The 15,339-nt window shown below is 36.1% G+C and overlaps 1 long non-coding RNA gene across 1 annotated transcript; it reads right to left on the bottom strand.

Moving 5' to 3' along the window:
* Positions 1–255: 255 nt before the first annotated feature.
* LOC107132304 (uncharacterized) lies at positions 256–1,789 on the bottom strand. Its single transcript, XR_001496699.3, has 2 exons — positions 1,406–1,789; positions 256–440 (listed from the first exon to the last, which is right to left on the bottom strand). It is a non-coding gene; the product is annotated as an uncharacterized lncRNA (long non-coding RNA).
* Between the last annotated feature and the right edge of the window lie 13,550 nt (positions 1,790–15,339).

Below are 15,339 nucleotides of genomic sequence, written 5' to 3'. Positions count from 1 at the left end.
TTTCTGCTTATTTATTTTTAAAAACTTTTTATTTTGTATTGGTGGTTGTGTCAGTTCAATAATTATAACATATACATTCCAGGTTATTGATTAATGTTTCAATAGGCATTCAAATTAAGATTTCTCATCTTCTCAAGACCTATGAGAGTGGTCCTGTGCTCTTTTTCCTTCCGTGTCTCCCTTTCACTAACAGGTTATCAGCTTTCTCATATTCCTTCAGGGTCAAAGTAAGCAGGAAAAGTGAGAATAAAATTATTTTCCTTTGATTGATTGTGCCATATTCTCTGCTGGACATTGGCCAAATGTCTCTCTTATGGGACAAAATTTCCTCTCTTATGCGATGATTTTGTGGATTTTGTAGATTTTCATAGCTGTGGTTTTCATTCTTTGGCTGGATCCCATCAGTCTCTAACTTCCCTGGAGATTTCCGTCCCATGAAACTGAAAAAGTGAAAGTGTTAGTCAGTCACTCACTAGTGTCCTACCTTTGTGACCCTATGGACTGTAGCCCATCAGGCTTCTCTGTCCATAGGATTTCCCAGGCAAGAATACCGGAGTGGATAGCCATTCCCTTCTCCAGGGAATCTTCTGACCCAGGGATTGCAACCATGTCTTTTGCATCTCTTGCATTGCAGGTGATTCTTTACCATCTGAGTCACCAGGGAAGTCCCTTTCCTTACATAACCTCAAACTATCGAAGAAGCTTCAACAATCCCTATTGATCTTGGACAGTCCTTAAATGGATTTTACCCAGCTGTTGCCCACATGGCCAATAGCTGATCTATTCACACATCCTTTGCCCCAAGCTCTAGAACAGGCTAGTCTCAAAGCAACAGCAACAGTCTCCTGGCTCTACACCAAGAAGCTAATTGTTTTTGTTTTTGTGCTTTTTTCATCCTTTAGATAGATCAGGTAAGCATCTGTCTCCAGGTTGCAAGGCCTTTTATTGTTAGGAAAAACATATAAAGCTCTCTGAGTGGTCTTGTTGAAGACCACTCTTTTTGACAGGAAGAGCCATATTACCTTTCTGAAAAGAGAAGGTGAGATTTACTGCATCACTTTCTTGAAAGAAATTTTTCTCAAAACATCTTCTCTATATTCTGACAGTTTTTTATGTCCTTGAAATACCTGAGGGTTTCAAAAATCAGAAAACTGAGTTTCTGGATTTTCCTTTTTATATTCAGCAAATGGGCAAAGGGTAAGGTCTGTCTCATATTCATTTCATATCTCTTGAATTATTACTTCAGTCAAAATTAGGTAAAAATATTCCATTTCAATAATCTGTTCTGCATGTATCACATCCTGCTTTGTATTATACATATTTATATAAATATTATAGTCTTATGTCCTCTAAAAATATAAATTATATTCTTTTTAAAAGCAGATTCTGTCATTTATTTACTTACATAATCTTCATGGTATATACATCTGTTCACTAATTAACTGTTGAGTTGAATTTTCACACAGATTAGCAGGAAAAACTGGCCAAGGACTAGGGAAAACTGGCCTCCCCCAGTCTGTTGGTTTTCTATACCATATTTGTGTTGCTCTCAGTTCACTGGAAAAACATTCTGCTGCTGTCTGGGCTACTATATGTATATGGATCAAGAGATACTATAGGGTCACCTTAGTGCTGTATTTTGAACAGCTCATCCACCTCCACTCTTTTATTTCTCTCCGTGTAAGGGGGAAGAGGTTTGAATAAGGGTAGAGGAGTAGGACAGACTTAAAGCTAGTTGCGTCTATAAACTTCATTTGGGAAATATCAGGTCTCTTAGTTCTAGAATCCTAAATTTAACAGTTGGTTCTATTGTTAATTCTCTATAACCGAGGAGACGGGGAAACAGATACCCAGAATATTTTCTCAAGTGATGCACTCTGTACCCTTTATTTCTTTACCCTTTACCCTAAACACTCTTTACCCTTTATTTCTTCTCTTCCTCACTCCTCAAATTTGTCTTTGTAGGTTGGGGAAACTGGTTTTGATTGATGATGTGTTAATGTATTAATGCACCTTTTTTTTTTTTTTTAACATGCTTTTTGCATTTGTGCTTAAAAATTTTTTTTTTCAATTTTTGCATTTGAAACTCAAGCACTGATACTTTGGTTGTATTGTTGTTGTTCTTCTCTTTCACCCTTTTTATAAGACATAAGCTTGAGATTCCATGGCTGTCCAGTGGTTAAGACTTTGCCTTCCAATGCAGGAGGTACCGGTTTGATCCCTAGTCAGGGAGATAAGATCCCACATGCCTTGTGGCCAAAGAACCAAAACATAAAACAGAAGCAATATTGTCATAAGTTCAATCCCAAATGGCTCAGTGGCAAAAGAGTCTCCCTCCCTGCAATGCAGGAGCCACAGGAGACATGGGTTTGATCCCTGAGTTGGGAAGATCTCCTGGAGGAGGACATGGCAATCACACCAGTATTCTTGTCTGGAGAATCCCATGGACAAAGGAGCCAGGTCAATCTACAATCCATAGGGTCACAAAGAGTCGGACACAACTGGAGCAAGTGAGCACAGGACAAAAAAAAAAGACACAAGCTCAAAATACTCTGGTTGCTGCCAGAATTGAGGCCACTGAGGGTAGGGGAAAGATTACTATGTAATAACTGCAACAACTTAAAAAAAATTTTAATATTAAAATGCTACATAATGACCATATAATCATAAATAGTTCTATTATTTATGTTTTATAATTATTTTTAATAATAATAAATAATTATTTGTAATTATTTATTATTTGTTTTTACTTCCTGAGTCTTTGGTAATCCATGTTCAAAATAAGTCTTCAAGATAGGTTACATACTGGGTGTGTCATTAGTCTTGGAGGAGTTATCAGAATTGTTAAAAAGAAGAAAAGACTCAGTCTCTTGCTGAACAGGTACATAGACTCCCAGTTTACTAATGATAAATCTGAACTTCCATTAATTTTCTCATTCGTGAAACTGAGTACCAAAATCCTCAGTTTATCTCATTCAATTATTGAAACATCTGCTCAAATATAAGTTTTCATAAAATCTATGAACTGAATTGTACATCTAAGTATGGTGATCAGTGTGGTCAAATTCTTTCAAACTGATATTGTCTATACCATCAGTTCCCGACCTTTTTGGCATCAGGGACTGGTTTTGTGGAAGATAATTTTTCCATGGAATGGGGGAAGGGGTTGGTTTGGGGATGATTCAAGTGTATTACATTTACTGTGTACCTTATTTCTATTATTATTACATCAGCTCCACCTCAGATCATCAGGCATTAGATCCCAGTAGTTGGGGATTCCTAGTCTACACTTCCATTTATGATTCATAAACTTACCTGAATATTTTTGAATTTTTTAAATTATTGAATTATAATGAGATCTTACTTAAAACCATTTTGGAAGCAACATAAAATCATTACAGATATCCATGTGTATATGTATGTATTTAATTATATAGGTGTATGTTTATACATCTATGGGATATTTTTACCTTGTACGGCTTCCAAAATCACACACACACACACACACACACACACATATCAGCAATTGAATTCTTTATTTTATAGTTCTAATGTCAATATCTAATTAAAGACAAGCCAGAATACTGCTTTTCCAAGACACGAAATAAAATCCTATTTTGGTGGTTTTGCAGATCGCTCTTAAGAAAATCTAGAAAAAGAGTTGTAATGTGAGTCAAAGACAGAACGTTGAAATTTATTCATATTTCACAGAGATCTGCAGAACTATGGGTCTAGATTGCAGTTCTTAGCCACTAGCCAGCTTTGCATGCATTTCCACGATATGCTCTGTCTTCACTTTGTAAAATACTAACAGGCTTCTTGTGGGTGGGATCAAATGACTGCCCCTCTCCCTTCACCTGTGAAATTTCAGAGCCTATTTGAAAAGGGCCATTGTTTCCCAGGAATGCCAGGCCTAGTCCAGGAAAGAAAGTCTTCATTTCAACAGGAATTTGGAGCCTGCCTGAGAAGGCCAGCCAGTTACTTGGTGAAAACTGGCAATTCATTCAAGTTCTGAACTGTTACTATCCCAGCCTTACTCTCTTACTTTCAACTTCTGAGCTTTATGACTGATGCGTTTTTTTCCCTCTTAAATCATAGGGAAGTGTGTGTGTGTGTGTGTGTGTGTGTGTGTGTGGGTGCATGCCTGTGTGTGTGAGTCACAGCAGCAAGAAGCATGTACATAGTGCAGCATGTGCATTAGCAGTGATCTGATGAAGGAAACCTCTTGCCTCAAACAGTAAGCTGCAGCCATGAATATGAGACATTGGTTCCTCTGTTCCAACATCTGCCCCTACATTTACAGCATTTGAATGCATTCATGTGAATAAGGTCATATGTTTAACAAGCATTTTGAAATAGGTTCCCAATAAAATATATTTGTACAAGAATACAAAACAAAAATACAGTACTTGCATTCAAGACCTGGACAGAAGGCCCCTGTCTGAAGCACATTAAAAATAATTTCTGAAGTAAAATTAGGACTAGAAGCCAAAAGAGTACATTGCTTTAAAAAGGAAAAAAAAAAAAAAAAAAACCAACACTTGATATAAAGGTACAGAGTCAAATCTTTCTTGTTAAAGTCTACAGGGGCTGATTCTATGAGCTTTACTATCTAATGTTCCTATGTTTAGAGCTCTCTGTTATTTTCCACAAAATGACCTGGAAATTTTCTGAGATTTGTTTATTCTAATAATAAGATCTTTGTTAAGAAAATCTACCTTTGCTTCTTAAAAAATTTCAAAAGATCCCCCAAGCATTCAAATTAACTAAAACATAAAAATTAAAAAAAAAAAAGTTTAGTGAACTTGAAGGCAAAGCATTCACCTTTATATGTGATTATTAGCAGAGAAGAAAGTACTGAATACGTTTTCAAGGTAAGTGCTAGCAGTTTTGAATATGAACTAACCCTGACATGAACTGCTTTAATCAACATCTAAAAATACTGGAAACTTTTTATTATCCTTGATATATCACAATTTAATCTTTCATCTAACAAATAGGTACCATTAATTTGTGGTAAATAACCACAAAATAATTTTCCAAAGAGAATGTTCTAAAATTGGAAAACAGTAAAGCAGAGGCTAATCAAGTCAAAAGATGACATTTTTTTTTCTTTGCTTCTCCTTCGTCAGATGTTTCTTGTGATCTTGTGAAAAACCTGATGTTTGTAACATTATTAGTTGTTGGACTTCAGGAAAGATGGTGCACAAAAGGAAGCTTGTCCTTTTGAGACCCGGTTTTGAATCAGTTACAGGCGACAGAAAAATACTCTTTTGTGGCTGCTCAAGTTCAGGAATGAATTCTGGCAGTCTTGCCCAATTCCCTAAAGTAGAGTCCACATTACCAATGTCTAATTGGCAGGCTTCACTTGTAACTCCCACTAGGGCCACTGTAATGAATGGATTTAGTGAAGGTGTAGTCCTGAGTCATCTGTAGAGTGGCTGGTCTGGACACTGAGGCTCTTCCTTATAACCTCCCCAGATTTATCACACAAGGAAAAGAGAGAGGCTATGTGCTTGCATAACAGTGACAGACGTGGTAGTTTTATTAAATTGTAGTCCCAAGGAAAGCTGTTTCCTCCATTTGATCTAGAAAAGCAAAGGGATCTTAGGAAAGCAAACATTTTTGTTAGATCTCTCCATTCCTTAATTTCCATCCCAAAATCTTTTACATTTGGTTTAACTATCCTGCTAAATATGGTTAAATTTGACTTTCCAGACCTATGCCAGATTATTCTTTAGCTAATCAGGTGAGAAAGTTGGTCTGTTTCTGTCCAGACAGCAAAGGATCAAAAGTGACCCACAAGTTAGATTCCCACTCTGATAAGGTGAGGTCCTGACACTAACCTTATGACATTTCTTTCTTAGCCCTTAGGCTTACCATATGAGAATTTACTTTAATATACTAAGTAACTTGTATTCCCAAATCTGAGGGTAATTTCTTTACTCCCTCTAGTTTAGTACATATCAATAGCATTAAATCATTTGTATTGAGACATTTTTTATCTTAATGCTTTAAATCACTTATGCTAAATTCTCTCTGAAATATTTTTACATCTACATCTTTGAAGAAATTCCACCAGTCTCGCAAATCCAGCAACCAAAATTGGATATTGACAATTTTAGTACCAATAGTACTTATTGGTACCAATAATAATACAATTATAATGTCCAGCTTAAATTAAGAGTGTAAGGGAGAGGTTGAGAACAAAAATAAAATTCTGACTATGACAAAAAATAATGAAAGACTTATTGGTGTTGGAGAAATCACTCTTACTTTGTACTAAAAGACTTATGATAAAGTAATATTATTTATCTTTGTGAACATTTTCAGCACTGATGTCTCTTGAACTAATCTATGAGGCACTGCAATCTGAAAGTCACATGGAATTATATCATTAGATCATTTTCATTCTTTGCTACATTCTTAAGCCCCCTCCATTTCCTAGAATCAATAATCAACACATACTACACTCCAAAGTTTAAAATGAATAAAAAAGATAGAGAAGTCTCAATAACAAAATCCACATTGAAAAGTTAGGTGCTTTGAACTTTCTCATCACCTTACCAGGCTTTCCGCATGGGCAGTCTAAAAGACAACTCAGCAATGTCTGAATGGAACTGCAAACAATGACTCCTTCACAAGTGGGTCTTTAATTGATTACGGCTGTGTTTATGGAAGCAGAAGAGAATTTATACAAAATGACAGATTCCCTTCATTTTAAGGAGGTTTTACTGGCATTTGCATGGTAAGGGTGGTTTCTCTGTTAAGTAGTTCTCCTATCTTTCCCTAGATATATCCACTTGATTACCGTCCAGCTAAATAAACATTAAAAATGGTTACTTTATATAACTTTTTATTAGAATTTTCTCAGGGTTTTTTTTTTTTTTTTAATGGGGTAAAATTTACACTTTCTAAAGATACAGCTCATGTTTGGTTTGAGTCCAAACAGAATCCAGTTTCCATCTCTGTCTTTACCCTATATTCTGACACTAAATATTAGAGAAATAAGTAAATAATAGGAAATCATTAGAACTCAATTTAGTGGGGTCACTTTTTGTTTTCAATTTAAGTAATTGCAGTTTTAAATCATGAGATTGTGGCTAACTGATCCAAGTAATAACATCGATTTTTATTATAATTTATCTAAAACTATTCTGATTTTAAAGTTGTGTCATATTTCTATGATATCTTAATATAAAGTACTGCCATGGTCTTTCCAGTGATTTGGGACAAACAGATTTTAAGTTTTAACTATATTAACCTGTAATTCTAACAGGCTTTTCATTTGCCTGTTAATAGTGACCTCTACAGGTCAACTATAACAACAACACAACACTCAAGTAGGTGCTCTGGAGTAAAAGGTTTATTTAATGAAGAATGGTGGTATAATTGCAATAATAAATTTAATATGTATTAGACTCTCAATGCCAATTTATATTTTAAAATTTTCAACCCCACAAAAACCAACTGGTCTCATAAATATCTGTGGACTCTAATTAAAAACAAAGTAATACTTGACAAAGTCTTTGATGATTTATTCAAAAGAAAATAAACTTTGATAGCTTAGAAGCAGAAAAATTTTAAATGTATGTTAATGTAAACATTCCATTTATGGGAAATTAAGAAGAAAGCATTATATTATGGCTCTTTTTCCTAGAAGTGTGTGAACATGAAAGCAATTATAAAAGAATAAATCTATCTTACCTCAGAATATTTGACGTTATTTTTTTCCTTATTCACCATAAACTTTCCTTTTTAAATCAGTAGTGACAATGAGCACTTTTGAAACTTTATTTCAGGAATATACTTTTATTTTATTAGCATTTTACTTGGTTATATTGGTTTTTAAATGACAATATACTCTAAGCTGGTAAAATAGAGAATATCCCTGTTTGCTGTATCGAATTTCACAACTGTATACAAATAAACTGGGAAGTATTTTAATATTACTTAATTTATATTCACCATCTTGAATTCTCAAGGAAAAATTCTAATTCAAGTCAGCCAAAAATTTAATCAATCCAGTAATTAGGCTGCTTCTTGTTTTTGTTCAGTCATGTGCAACTCTTTGTGATTCCATTGACTGCAGTACATCAGGTTTCCCTGTCTTTCTCCATCTCCTGGAGTTTGCTCAAACTCATGTCCATTGAGTAGGTGATGCCATCCAACCATCTGGTCCTCTGTCATCCCCTATTCCTTCTACATTCAATCTTTCCCAGTATCAGAGTCTTTTCCAGTGAGGCGGCTCTTCACATAAGGTGGCCAAAGTTCTGGAACTTCAGCTTCAACGTCAGTCCTTCCCGTGAATATTCAGGGTTGATTTCCTCTAGGATTGACTGGCTTGATCTCCTTGCTGTCCAAGGGGCTTTTAAAAGTCTTCTCCAACACCACAGTTCAAAAGCATCAAATATTCAGCACTAAGCCTTCTTTATGGTCCAAATCTCACATCCACACATGACTACTGGAAAAACCATAGCTTTGACGTTATTTTTCTCTAGTTAAATTAGATGTTCTAGAGAATTCCCTTAAGTCCAGTGGTTAGGACTCCATGCTTCTACTGCAGGGGGCACAGGTTTGACCCTTTGTTGGGAAACTAAAATCCAAGAAGCCACAAGGCATGGTGAAAAAAACCCCAAAGCCAAACAAACAAAACTAAATGGTCTAGTGAATACCTGAATACCATAATATAGTACAACTTTCTGACTCCAATCCCTTATCCTTCCATCTACTTCCATTATTTTTTACCTGACTGGGACCTCAACTTTACTGACATATGTTTATTTTCCCTAGCTATACATCCCAACACTTCAAACACTCTGTTGTCAATATCCTACCCTCACTGTCTCTACGCCATTTCAAGGCTAACAACCTTGAATGATACCTATATGTCTGCCTTCTTTAGGGCTACTCTCAAGCAGAGAAGCTTAGTAATTTAAGAATATTTTGTGATCTATAAATTGTTCCCAATAAAATGAGGCAGAATATCTTGAAAATAATGAGATATGGTTTGTAAAGAACTATTGCTTTGTAAGCTTCTGAAATCTAGGATAAAATAGAATTTATAAAAAGTAGGTTTTTGGGTCCTAGTCAGAGAAATTAGTCAATAAAAATAAATTTAAGGCTTGCAAACTGGAAAGGAAGAAGTAAAACTGTCACTATTTGCAGATGACATGATACCATACATGTGCTGTGCTGGTTTGGTTGCTCAGTTGCATCCAACTCTTTGCAACCTCATGGACTGTGACCACCAGGCTCCTCTGTCCATGGGGATTCTCCAGGCAAGAATACTGGAGTGGGTTGCCATGCCCTCCTCCAGGGGATCTTCCCAACCCAGAGATCAAAATCAGGTCTCCCCCATTTAGGTAGATTCTTTACTGTCTGAGCCACCAGGGAAGCCCCAGAATACTGGAGTAGGTACCCTATCTTTCTCCAGGGGATCTTCCCAAACCAGTAATCAAACTGGGGTCTCCTGCAATGCAGGCAGATTCTTTACCAGCTGAGCTACCAGGGAAGCCTGTTATCATACATAGGAAACCCTAAAGACTCCACCAAAAAAAAAAAAGTTGGAACTAATAAATAAATTCTGTAAAGTTGCAGGATACAAAATCAATATATAAAAATCAGCTGCATTTATATACAGTAATAATGTACTTTCAGAAAGAGAATGTAAGAAAACAATTCCACTTACACCATCAAAAAGAATAAATACCTAACAGATGAATTTAATCAAGGTTTAAATGGAAACCTATAAACACTGATGAAAGAAATTGAAGAAGACATAATAAATGGAAAGGCACATCATGCTTCATGGATTAGAATTAATATTGTTAAAATGTTCATACCCAAAGCAATCCACAGATTCAGTACAATCTCTATCAAAATTTGAATGGTATTTTTCACAGAAATGGAACAAAAAATCCTAAAATTTGTATGAAACTAAAACAGACTCCAAAGAACCAAAGCAAAATGGAGAAAGAAAAACAAAGCAGGAGGTATCACATTTCCTGATTTCAAAGTAGATTACAAAGCTATAGTAATCCAAACAGTATGGTATTGGTAAAAATTCAGACACACACCCCAGTGGAACCAAAAAAGAAAGCCCAGGAATAAACTCATGCATGTATGGTCAATTAATGTATAACAAGGGAGCCAAGGATATAAATGGGAAAGGACAGTCTCTTCAACAAATTATGTTGAGAAAACTGGTTACAAAATAATGAAACTACACCACTATCTACACCATGACCAAAAATTAACTAAAAATGGATTAAAGACTTAAATGTAAAACCTGGAACCAAAAAAAAACTACTAAATAAAACATAGAAGATATGCTTCTCAACATGGGTCTTGGCAATGGTTTTTTTGAATCTGACACCAAAAAAAGAAAAAAAAAAATGCAACGAAAGCAGAAATAAACAAGATTTTCAAAAAGATTTATTACCCATTCCTTTCAAATTATTCCAAAAAATTCAAGAAGATTATGTACTCCCAAATTCATTCTATGAGGCCACCGTTACCTTGAAACAAACAAAAAAAATACAAATACTACAAAAAAATAAAGTTACTGGCCAAAGTTTATATATATATATATATAAGCAAACCAAAATCCAACAATATATAAGAAATGTCATACATTACGATCAAGTTAGACTTATTCCAGGGATACAAGGATGGCTTAATATTCATAAATCAATGTGTTAAACAACATTAAGAAAAGGAAGGATAAACAGCTCAAACAACTCTAGATCAAAAAACAAAAAACCCCGACAAAAAATAGGCAGAAGATCTACATAGACATTTCTCCAAAGAAGACATACAGATGGCCACAAGCATATGCTCAACATCAGTAGTTACTAGAAAAATGCACATCAAAACTACAGTGAGGTATCACCTCACATCAGTATGAATCAGTTCAGTTTGGTTCAGTTGCTTAGATGTGTATGACTCTCTGCAGCCTCATGGACTGCAGCACACCACGCTTCCCTGTCCATCACCAACTCCTGGAGTTTGCTCAAACTCATGTCCATCAAGTCAGTGATGCCATCCAGCCATCTCATCCTGTCTTCTCCTTCTCTTCTTGCCTTCAATCTTTCCTGGCAACAGGGTTTTTTCCAATGACTCAGTTCTTTGAATCAGGCAGCCAAAGTATTGGAGTTTCAGCTTCAGCATTAGGCCTGCCAATTAATATTCAGGAGTGATTTCCTGTAGGATTGACTGGCTTGATATCTGGTTTGATGCTGTCCAAGGGACTCTCAAGAGTCTTCTCCAACACATCAATTTTTCAAAAGCATCAATTTTTCGGCACTCAACTTTCTTTATAGTCCAACTCTCACATCCATACATAACTATTGGAAAAACCATTGACTTGACTAGACAGATCTTCATCAGCCAAGTAATGTCACTGCTTTTTAATATGCTTTCTAGGTTGGTCATAGCTTTTCTTCCAAGGAGGACATGTCTTTTAATTTCATGGCTGCAGTCATCATCTGCAGTGATTTTGGAGTCCAAGAAAATAAAATCTCTCACTATTTCCCTTATTTCCCTATCTTTTTGCATGAAGTGATGGGACCAGATGCCATGGTCTTAGTTTTCTGAATGTTGAGTTTTAAGCCAATTTTTAAACTCTCCTCTTTCACTTTTATCAAGAGGCTCTTTTAGTTCTTATTCTTCGCTTTCTGCCATAAGTGTGGTGTCATCTGCATATCTGAGGTTATTGATATTTCTCCCAGCAATCTTGATTCCAGCTTGTGCTTCAAACAGTCCAGCATTTCTCATGATGTACTCTGCATACACGTTAAATAAGCAAGGTGACAATATTGTCATCAATACATCCTTGATGTACTCCTTTCCCAAATTGGAACCAGCCTGTTGTTCCATGTCCAGTTTTAACTGTTGCTTCTTGACCTGCATACAGATTTCTCAGGAGGCAGGTCAGGTGTTCTGGTAGTCCCATCTCTTTCAGAATTTTCCACAGTTTGTTGTGATCCACACAGTCAAAGGCTTTGGCATAGTCATTAAAGCAGAAGTTGATGTTCTTCTGGAACTCTCTTACTTTTTCAACCATCCAAAAGATGTTGGCAATTTATCTCTGGTTCCTCTTCCTTTTCTAAATCCAGCTTGAACATCTGGAAGTTTGTGGTTCATGTACTGTTGAAAACTGGCTTGGAAAATTTTGAGCACTACTTTGATTAGCATGTGAGATGAGTCCAATTGTGCGGTAGTTTGAACAGTCTTTGGCAGTGATCTTCTTTGGGATTGGAATGAAACTGATATTTTCCAGTCCTGTAGCCACTGCTGAGTTTTCCAAATTTGCTGATATATTGAGTGTAGCACTTTCACAGCATCATCTTTTAAGATTTGAAATAGCTCAAATGGAATTCCATTACCTCCACTAGCTTTGTTTGCAGTAATGCTTCCTAAGGCCCACTTGACTTCACATTCCAGGATGTCTGGCTCTAGGTGAGTGACCACACCATTGTGGTTATCTGAGTCATGAAGATCTTTTTTGTATAGCTCTTCTGTATATTCTTGCCACCTCTTCTTAATATCTTCTGCTTCTATTAGGTCCATACCATTTCTGTCCTTTATTGTGTCCATCTTTGCATGAAATATTCCCTCGGTATCTATAATTTTCTTGAAGAGATCTCTAGTCTTTCCTATTCTATTGTTTTCCTCTATTTCTTTTCATTGATCACTGAGGAGGGCTTTCTTATATCTCCTTGCTATTTTTTGGAACTGTGCATTCAAATGGGTATATCTTTCCTTTTCTCCTCTGCCTTTAGTTTCTCTTCTTTTTTCAGCTATTTGTAAGGTCTCCTCAGAAAACCATTTTGCCTTTTTGCATTTCTTTTTGTTGGGGATGGTCTTGATTACTGCCTCCTGTACAATGTCACAAACCTCCATCCATCTGTAGTTCTTCAGGCATTGTCTATCAGATCTCGTCTCTTGAATCTATTTGTCACTTTCACTGTATAACCTTAAGGGATTTGATTTAGATCATACCTGAATTGTCTAGTGGTTTTCCCTACTTTCTTCAATTTAAGCCTGAATTTTGCAATAAGGAATTCATGATCTGAGCCACAGTCAGCTCCCAGTATGAATGGCCATGATCAAAAATTCTATAAGCAACAAACACTGGAGAGGGTGTGGATAACTGGGAACCCTGCTAAACTGTTGGTGGGAATGTAAATTGGTAAAACCACTGCAGAGAACATTGTGTATGCTCCTTTAAAAACTAAAAATAGAACTACCATATGATCCAGCAATCCTACTCCTGGGCATATATCTGGAGAAAACAATAATTCTAAAAGATACATGCACCCCAAAGTTCACTGAAGCACTATTTACAATAGCCAAGACAAGGAAACAACCTAAATGTCCACCAATAGTGGAACATATAAAGAAGATATAGTACATATGAATACTACTCAGCCATAAAAATAATGAAGTAATGCAATTTGAAACAACACGGATGGATCTAGAGATTATCATCCTAAATGAAGTAAATCAGAAAGACAAATATCATATGATATCACTTATAAGTGGAATCTAAAAAACATGGTATTCTCATCTCTTTCAGAATTTTTCACAGTTTATTGTGATCCACAGAGTCAAGGGCTTTGGCATAGTCAATAAAGCAGAAATTGATGTTTTTCTGGAACTCTCTTGCTTTTTCCATGATCCAGCGGATGTTAGCAATTTGATCTCTGGTTCCTCTGCCTTTTCTAAAACCAGCTTGAATATCAGGAAGTTCACGGTTCACATATTGTTGAAGCCTGGCTTGGAGAATTTTAAGCATTACTTTACTAGCATGTGCGGAGAAGGCAATTGCACCCCACTCCAGTACCTTGCCTGGAAAATCCCATGGACAGAGGAGTCTGGTAGGCTACAGTCCAGGGGGTCGCGAAGTCGAACTCGACTGAGCGACTTCACTTTCACTTTTCACGTTCATGCACTGGAGAAGGAAATGGCAACCCACTCCAGTATTCTTGCCTGGAGAATCCCAGGGATGGGAGCCTGGTGGGCTGCTGTCTATGGGGTCGCACAGAGTCGGACATGACTGATGTGACTTAGCAGCAGCAGCAGTTACTAGCGTGTAAGATGAGTGCAATTGTGTGGTAGTTTGAGCATTCTTTGTCATTACCTTTCTTTGCGACTGGAATGAAAACACCTTTTCCAGTCCTGTGGCCACTGCTGAGTTTCAAAATTTATTATTAGAAATAAAAATCATCAAAACCCTTTTTATTGACAATCTTCAGAATAAAAACAAAGTTGGTAAGAGGGGTAAACCTTTTAAAATGTGATACAAAGACACTGAAGTTTATTCTTTCTACAGTTTGATATTGAACAAAAAACACTGGCTTAAAATTGTAAAATATGAGTTTCAATCACTAAATGTTATTTGCTAGTTTTACAACCCTGAATAAGTCCAAGACTCAGTTTTCATATATGTAGTCTAAAGAAATCTCATCAATACCTGTAAAAACTATATGATTTTAATCTCTTTCCTTGTCTGTTTCCTGAACTATAAAGTTTTGTCCACCTACATTTTTATAACCTTACCCATATTTTCCTGGATTAATTTCTTTAAGTTCAGATGTGGAACTATACATCTTTGAATATAATCCCCCACTTTACTCCATTCTTCAATACCTCAATAATTAGCAAAAAATAATGCATTGTAATTTATTTTTGTACAATATTAATGCTTATAAAATTTAGAAAAATTGTCATCTATAAAGTATAGTTTAATAGGTATATTAATAAATTATATACACTTGGATTTTGCAATGCTGATAAAAATATAAATAAGTTCAACATGGGCATTTCTAATAACATGCAAAGTTATATAAAATATATTCATTATATTCTACCAGTAAACATATTTTTCTGAAAGTTATCATTCTTTAGAACTTCATTTATTAAGCATCCAATGTAGTGCTTGTAATAGGTTGCTGCTGCTGCTGCTGCTAAGTCGCTTCAGTCGTGTCCGACTCTGTGTGACCCCTTAGACGGCAGCCCACCAGGCTCCTCCGTCCCTGGGATTCTCCAGGCAAGAACACTGGAGTGGGTTGCCATTTCCTTCTCCACAGCATGAAAGTGAAAAGTGAAAGGAAAGTCGCTCAGTCATGCCCGACTCTTAGCGACCCATGGACTGCAGCCTACCAGGCTCCTCTGTCCATGGGATTTTTCAGGCAAGAGTACTGGAGTGGGGTGCCATTGCCTTCTCCGTGTAATAGGTTAAGGATTATAAATAGAGGATGATGAAGCTACAGCTGTGAGAAACATTTAATTACCTGAATTAAGTTTGCAAGTTTTGCCAAAAATGCCTGAAGA

The sequence above is a fragment of the Bos taurus genome, chromosome 3, assembly GCF_002263795.3.
Source record: "Bos taurus isolate L1 Dominette 01449 registration number 42190680 breed Hereford chromosome 3, ARS-UCD2.0, whole genome shotgun sequence".
Classification (NCBI taxonomy): domain Eukaryota; kingdom Metazoa; phylum Chordata; class Mammalia; order Artiodactyla; family Bovidae; genus Bos; species Bos taurus.
This window is presented reverse-complemented; position numbering and strand designations above follow the sequence as displayed.